This window comes from Diabrotica undecimpunctata, chromosome 8 (genome assembly GCF_040954645.1).
Source record: "Diabrotica undecimpunctata isolate CICGRU chromosome 8, icDiaUnde3, whole genome shotgun sequence".
Lineage (NCBI taxonomy): Eukaryota > Metazoa > Arthropoda > Insecta > Coleoptera > Chrysomelidae > Diabrotica > Diabrotica undecimpunctata.
Window position 1 is genome coordinate 12,755,912 of NC_092810.1, and position 8,780 is coordinate 12,764,691.

An 8,780-nucleotide genomic window follows, 5' to 3' on the forward strand; every position below is an offset into this window, starting at 1 on the left:
AATGTGTTAAGTTTGCTTTTCAATACGTTGTTTTGTTTTTTTTTAACTATTTTCTTCAAGAACTTGAAAATTAGCAATTATTCTAAGATTATAATCTGGAGGGTTAAATTTATAGACGGGGGAATTAAGATTTCTCTGGGGACTGTAACTAATCAAGATATCTGATAGTTTGTTTAGTTATTGTAGGCCTATATGAAGAAAACCTATATGTTTTCAGCATAAATTTCTGCTTCTTTTTTTAATTCTTCTTCTTCTTCAGATGCAAATCCACTAACAGATGTTAGCGATCACATTTTCCATTAATTCTCTATTTCTTGCAATATGTATCAGAGATTGTATGTCGTTAATCCCTGTCCATTGCCTTATGTTTCGGAGCCAGAACATTTTCTTGCGTCCCATTCCTCTCTTGCCTTTAATTTTACCCTCGATTATAAGTTGGAGGATCTGGTATTTTTCATTTCGCATGATGTGACCTAGATACGCCGTTTTCCTTTTCTTGATGGTTTCGAAAAGTTGGCGTTCTTGGTTTATTCTTTTAAGGACATCTATATTTGTGATTTTCGCTGTCCATAGTATTTTTAGGATACGGCGATAGAGCCACATTTCGAAAGCTTCTAATCTGTTTATATCCCTCGTTTTGAATGTCCAGTCCTCTACGCCATATAGCAGCACTGACCACATGTAGCACTTAGTAAACCTTAGTCTCAGTTGGAGATCGAACTCTGAACAAGTCAGTTCCTTCTTGAATTTTACGAAAGCTTGTCGAGCTTGCTCAATGCGACATTTTACTTCCCTGTCCGATGCCCAGTCTTCAAAAAGCCACGATCCCAGGTATTTAAATCTACTCACTCTTTCAATGGACTTAGTATTCAGTGTTATGGTGGAGTTTTCAAGTGCATCCAAGTTTCTGGAGATGATCATAAATTTGATTTTTTTGTTATTAATCTCTAATCCCATTCGCTTACTGTATTCTCCGATTATAGTGACAAGTTGTTGAAGATCGACTGTGTTGTCACAAATTAAGACACCATCATCAGCATATCGTATGTTGTTGATCAATACTCCATTCACTTTGATTCCCATCTTTTCATTCTCCAAAGACTCTTGAAATATGGCTTCCGAATAAATGTTAAATAAAAGAGGGGAAAGCACACATCCCTGTCGAACGCCTTTTTTTAATTATTAATATTTACGTGTAAAAAACTTCATTTTGTCGATTTTTTCCTTAACATTGAAAAAATTACAACACTTTATTTTTAAAATATAAAATGGCGTTTTTTAAAAGTTGTAAAATTAATTTTTTTGCTTTAAAAACTTCAGAATATATCAAAAATGTTATTTGTTTATAACTATTGTAAAAATTAATCTAGGCATTTGTTATTTCGCTCAAAACTGAATATTGTGGTCTTTAATTAACCCTCAAAATTTCGGATTGATCCATTAATTAGTTTAAAAGTTATACTATTTGTTTATCCCAGAGAAATTTTTTTGCAGTCACGTTAGTTAGAAAATATTGGAGATACATTAATTCCGCTTATAAAAATGGAAGTTTAAGAGTCAATCTATCAACATACATCAAAAAGTAAAAAAAATAGTTTTTTACAACGCAAAACCATTTTGTAACACTAGGGTTATTTTTTATTTTTAAACATTTAGAATAACTTTTAAACTATTGCTCGAAGATAAAATCTTTTTTATATTCAAAAAGCTGGTATTTTTACACGAATTTAAAAAAAATGGACGATAATTTGGGACAAAGTTATTTTTTTTTAATTCACAACTAATTTGTTTATAACAATAGGGAACGCAATTTTCGGCATTTGAAACGAAGGGATTCATAGTTTACAAACATTGCTCTATTGCTCATATAAGGATCCTCTGTGAATTGTCAAAAATATGGTTCAAATTAAGACTAATAGTGGCGAGTGGAGGAGAACCCACAAATCTACGCTTTCAAATAATAAAAACGCATCTTCAACCTACTACAATTGTTTATATTTGCGGATCTGATTTTTGTGCACTCTTTGCGTAAATTACAATTATGTAATTTGTTTATAAATTATTTACTAATAAACACTAAAATTGGTTTAAATAATTTATGAAAACAAATTACCACAAAACTTGATATTTTTTATTAACCATTGTTAACTATAGGAAAAGTTAAAATACACTTTGTGTAATAAATAAACTTTAAGAAATAATTAGGTATTACTTAATTTTACGAAAAATTAAGCTATTCCTTATGTTTACATTGATATATGGAAATACGTGTGTATAGATACATTTATTCATGTTAATATATTGTTATAATCTGCTTTTAACCTGTTGTTGTTAAGGGGACTCAACTACTTTAAGTAAATAATCAAAAAAAATTTTATTAATTTAGAAAATAAAAACATAAACAAAAAGCAAATCTCAGGGCTCAAATTTTATATAAATTACCTTTATTCGTGTCTTCTAGTATTTCTTAGTTGTCTCCTTATTGGAAACCTTATATACACACTTAAATTCAATAGAAATTATTAATATCATTTATTTTATCAAATATGGCGTGGAGTCATGGACTTTAACTGAAGCATCAGTGAAGAGACTCAAAGCATTTGAGATGTGGTGCTATAGACGCATTTTGAGGATTCCTTGGATAGACAGAGTTACCAACGAAGAAGTACTACATAGAATGGGTAAAGAGCGCGTAAAGTGCATGGGAAAAGAGGTCCAGGACAAAGAAGAATATCCTGGCTGCATAACCTGCGAAAATGGTTTAACTTAATCACTACTGGACTTTTCAGGGTAGCAGTCAACAAAGTCAGAATAGCCATGTTAGTATCCAACATCCGTAACGGATAGGCACCATAAGAAGAAGATTTTATCAAAAGGAATTAAATATTAAATATTGCAATTATTCTAATCCTAGTATATTTAAATCATACTAAAAACAAGAATCGAGAATTTTATTTTTTATTGTCTCCTTTGTAACTTAAACCAACTTTTAACAATTTAACAAACAAATCTGATTGAATTTGCATAATTTTATAATAATGAAATGTTTGAAATTTAATATGTAATATGGCATTTAATACGAAAAACCCATACATTCTTGTCACAAAAGAAAACGACTGACCTTTGCTGATAAATCGACAATGTCTGCATACGCAAAATTTTTCCTTCCTGGAGTGTGTTGTAACCAAAAGAACTCGTCCACGTTCCCCAACAATGTGTTTCTGCTACTCTGCAAATTCTGCTCTCCTTCTTGTTCACTACTTGCCACAGTGCTCGTTCCTATCTTATCCTAATGCAATTCTCCACCTTTTTTTTAATCACTTCTACTTTTTATGACCCAAGGATCTCTTTTATCTCGGTGTCACAAATTCAAAAAACTTTTCCTCGTTACTTACACAAGTGGACACATCAGACTTCAAGGAGTTTTCAAAGGAACCTCTTTACTTGGTCTATTACCCGTTCCACTATTGTGCTAATAACACTTGTAACTTTTAACACAACCTGCGGTACTTTTCCAACACACGGTCTTTAAAACTGGATTTCTCCTTTCGATCGAACCAACACAACTCGCCAAAATCTATTCATTCATTCTAGACATCGGCTCGTTCTCCCCTTCCATCATTATTTTTCATCCAATCAAAAAAAAAACTTTCAACCATACCATATAATTTACCAAATTCAACCTCTCTTGTAGTTCTAAAAAAATTCTCAGACTTTCGTATTTGCTTGTTTTTTGTGGAGTTCCAAGAATAAATAAAATTTCCAATACCTTTATAACCACAACTTAATTCTATACTTTCCAAAAATTGTGTTATCTATTTTTAAGAAGTTAATACAAAAGAATATTTTAAAAGCTGTCTACTTTATACAATAATCGCTATTTGAAATATATACGGGTTACTGAATTTTCCGCCCTATAAATGGCTATCCGAATAATCTCTTATTGTTGTGACTCCTTACCAAACATTCATATTTCGGCGAAAACACTTTCTTAAAACTAGTTCTAATTATTTTTACAAGTTTTGTCATATACAGGGCATTGAAAATTTACATGATTGTGGTCTATGAAATTGCAATTTTTATTTTATTTTTGATTTCAAATAGGAACATAGCAATATATATATATATATATATATATATATATATATATATATATATATATATATATATATATATATATATATATAGATATACACATATATGTATAATTAAAGAAGAAATGGTACATGGTGTGTTTAATGGTGTGGCTTTCAAAAAATCTTGAACGTGGCCCCTAGCACATGTTTCAAAAGAACGAATATCCATACCCTAACGTAATCAAATGATGCATACAATTTCTCTACATTCATTCATATACCTATTATATTACAGGCTTTAGTTTACTTCAATTTCAGTATTTTAAAATATTCATTTATTTTAGTTACAGTATGTATAAATACTACAATTATACAAAAAATACTTCGTAAATATTTTTTTCATGATATTGAATTAATTATAAGTGTCAAATATATAATAAAATTACTATAAAGGGTCTCTTTTTTGCTTATATATCTGTACTATTATTCTAATGTACCATTTATAACTTATGTATAGTACATCCACTAATAATTTTCCAACATAAACATGCCTCATTCTGGTATCAAAGAGACCGCCTTTCAAATCAAGGTTGTCAGACATATTTCCTAAAATTCCTAAGGTTATATTTAAAAAATATTCTCTATTCTCTATTCGTTATTATTCAATTGCTAGTCAACGAACGACACTCTTAAAAAATAATATGAACATATTCTCAAAAAATATATCTATAAATTAATTAACTAGGCACTAATATTTCCATGGACTCTTCACTAATGAATTAAAGCAACCGTGAACTTTGTATTATTACTTATACTCTAAGTAATTTTCGAATATCGGCAACATTGTAGTCTGGAGAGAATTTGAACATTCCGTTCATATCACGTTGCCATGTTGGTGAATTTAGCGCTAATACTTTTATAGATATAATGATCGACTTTTAAGAAATCAGACAACTTTTAAGAATCCAAGTTCTCAAAAACGGTTTCAAGAATTGTATTATTTTTTTCCAAATTTCACTAATTTTATACCTTACGTGGAAACATGAAAAATTGCAGATATATTAATATGGTATTAAAGTTATAAATATTCACTAATTTTAAACTCATGCATTATGGCAACAGCGAAGCGCAAAGCTATAAATTTTTAATGAACACCTGTTTGTCTGGGTATGTGACACCCTAAAATATTTCCTTTTGCAGAGGCGGAGGTTTATTATAATGTAAGTAATAGGATAATAAGTGTCCAATATCAAATCTTTAGAATTCATATCCGAAATTGGACAGTATAATTTTATCACCCAGTAGACCGAATGAATCTATTTGTTATTAAATACACACACGTAGTTAATTAGGTTACATACACATTTGGTCAATTATCAATAATATAATTTGGACATCAGTCAAAAGTGCTGACAAAGTTAAACTATTTACATAAATTAAATACACATGTCACGCGAGGTCCGCGAAAATATTGACCCAATTAAAGTTTATATAAAACTAAGATCTCTTGCCTAGAGAGGCATTCAATCAATATTCACTCAACGAACTTGATAGTCTTCAACGATCAACTTCATCAGTCTCTACTCAAAGTAATCCCGGGTCTACACCCATAGTGTACGTCTCTACAATAAACTCTGCTACTATTATTTGGTGTTTCCATTACAACTGAACGAACATCTTCACTGAGCCAACGAAGGGGATTTGTTCAATAAGGTAAGTAATAATATTTTTCTAGGATGGCATTTTTTAAGATGCATCAACTTCTGTGTTATCAATAAATAATGACAAGTATGTTAATGACAGCTCCGAATTAAAAAATAAAGATTTGCACGTACAATCCCAAAGAATAGTTTTAAATATGTATGAGTGTTTGAAAAAAGAAAATATTGGGATGGCTGATAATGCAATTGTTCTAATTGTATCTAATGTATTGCTATTGTCGGCCAAAAATATAACAAAGTCTTCTGCCGATTATCACGAAGATATGACAGCCGATTTATTTGAAAAGTGGTTTGTTGAACAACTCTTGCCCAATATTCCGCCGAATTCAGTGATTGCTATGGATAATGCGTCGTATCATTCCCGCATATTAAATAAAATACCTAATAATAACACGAAAAAGGACGAAATTTTAAAATTTATGCAACTTAAAAACATCACTGTTCCTAAAAAGATTCCAGTAAAGAAAGAATTAATTAGAATGATCAAAAGTCGGAATTTTAAAAACGAATACGTTAATGACACCATTTGCAGCAGGCACGGCCATACTCTTTTGCGATTACCCTCACACTATTGCATTTTTAATCCAATTGAAATGGTTTGGGGTACCGTAAAAAGACGATAGCGAAAATATAATCAGTCACCAACATTAAGCGCAATGGCCATTGAGAATATTCGAGAAATAATTAGTGGCATTAATAGCGATGTGTGGAAAAATTGCGAAGCTCATGTTGTAAAAATAGAAAACGAATATCCTGTTTTACCGGGAATAGCACCAATAGTTATCCAACCTGGGAACGATTCGACTTCAGAAGATTCTGACGATTCTTTTCAGTCCTTCTAATTAATTTCTTTACAGCTATCGCGATGCATCTTGAACACTAGTATTCATTATTATACAGTGTGTCGCATTTAAGATGAAGACACCTCTATATATCAGCTACTAAAATACATACAGATTTGACATTTTGCACAGTCATACATGTTGATAGTGCACATTTGTTTAAGATAGTCATCTGAAATTTAAATTTTAAACGCGGCTTACTGCGAATCCACAAACAGGGTAAATTTTCGATATTTTGCTTCGCGTTAGAGAAATCGGAAAAACTTATTTGGAAAAGTTGTTCCACTTATTGTAACCGCACATACCAAATTTCATGACAAAATTCGCAATTTTAGTTTTTCAGTATTATTTGTAATCTCGATCCTAAATCTACAATTGGCTGTCTAAAGATGCATCTCGGGACAGCCAACTGTCCGTTTTAGAATCCTGACTACAAGAGCCGGAAACAATTCAAATTCAAAAGATCACCTTTTTCTGCTACGGAAAATATTGCTCCGATTTCTCACCAAAATCAATGTTGAGACTTTAGTTTAGATACTCTTGAATCTCAAAAATACTCATTTACATATTTTTCAAGCCTCGAAAATGCATATTAGGTATCGCATTTTTCGGATTTTAAATCGCCTATATCTCCAAAACTATTAACTTTTGAGAAAAATGACATAGATCTTATTTAGAGTCACCCAAAAACCTAAAAAATATTTTTTGGAGCCCAAAAAATGTGATATTTTGAATTTGTTTAAAAAATTGTTAAAACAATTTCTGCCCAAAAATTGAGAAATTTTCCTGAATATAATTATGTAAAAATTGTTAAAAATTATATGATTTTTCTTAAAATATGCTTTTGATAACTGATCCCTTTTCTTAATTTCCACGCCAATGGTCGGCATTGGCATCAAAGAATCTCAAAAGCCGACGCTTGACAAACTGACATTGGAAAAAGTATACCATTTTGTTAAAATCAGTAGCATATCTAAGTTTTAAATAATATATCTGATTCTGTTTCCTGTATTCAAATTTGTTACATAAAACATGTTGAAGAGTTCATTGGCTATTCGGTTGATCATACGGTAGTGTCATGGAATGTACTTAAAGTTTTATTGGAGTTTTTGTTACAAAGAACTATCTTCCGTTTACTGCTTACTTAATTTTATGTGTTTGTATTTTTTTTTGCTTTATTTTGTAATGCCGATTACAGATGTATAAAATTATTAGCCATTTTCTATAGGTATATTGTTATTAAAATTAATGATTTCATCGTCCATGCTTATCAATTTTTTGAATAGTAATTATAGCTGGAAATGAATATTATATCATTATCATTTGTAATTTAGTAATTGATTCTCTCTCTACCTCTCCCCCTCTCTCTCTTTCTCTCTGTTTATTAATTTTAATTACTATATTAATGGGAATAAGCCACAATTGAAGTTTAAAATAGCTTTATTAACGTTTAATTTCCACTTCGAAAATCGTCCTTAAAATACAAACATTAATAAATTAAACAAATTTTGTTTTTTGTTACTTGGTGAAAAGAAAAATGAGGATTTTTTTATCTTAATGTAATTAAACTAAACAATCAAGAAAAAAAATTAAAATATTTTTTTTTTGTAAAAAACTGGGTGTTGCGTAGACACATCACCGGTCAATGCCGTGTACTATATGTGGTGTTTCTAAAAGTAGCCAATATGAAGGTAGACGTTACATTTTTTGCAGGTCTAAATTATCTGACTGACAAATTTGACATCTTCAAACTCCAGGACCGGATAATATCACAAACAGAGCCCTAAAAAATCTGCCTGCGAAAGCAATCGTATACATTACGAACATCATAAAAAGCATGCTTAAATTAAAATACTTCTTGGACAGACGGAAGGAAGATCACGTGATTATGATAGCGAAACCTGGAAAAACGGCACTTTTTCACAAAACTATCGACCTATTAGCTTACTGTCATCAATAAGCAAAATAGCAGAAAGAGTTATCCTAGCCAGACTCAACGAAGAATCCCAAGCTTTTGGGATCTATAAAAGAAGCTCAGTTCTGATTTAGAACCGAACACTCCTGCGAACTGTAGGTTTTAAGGCTAACATAATTCATCACTAAAGGCTTTAACGAAAAGATGTACACAGCAACGGCGTTCC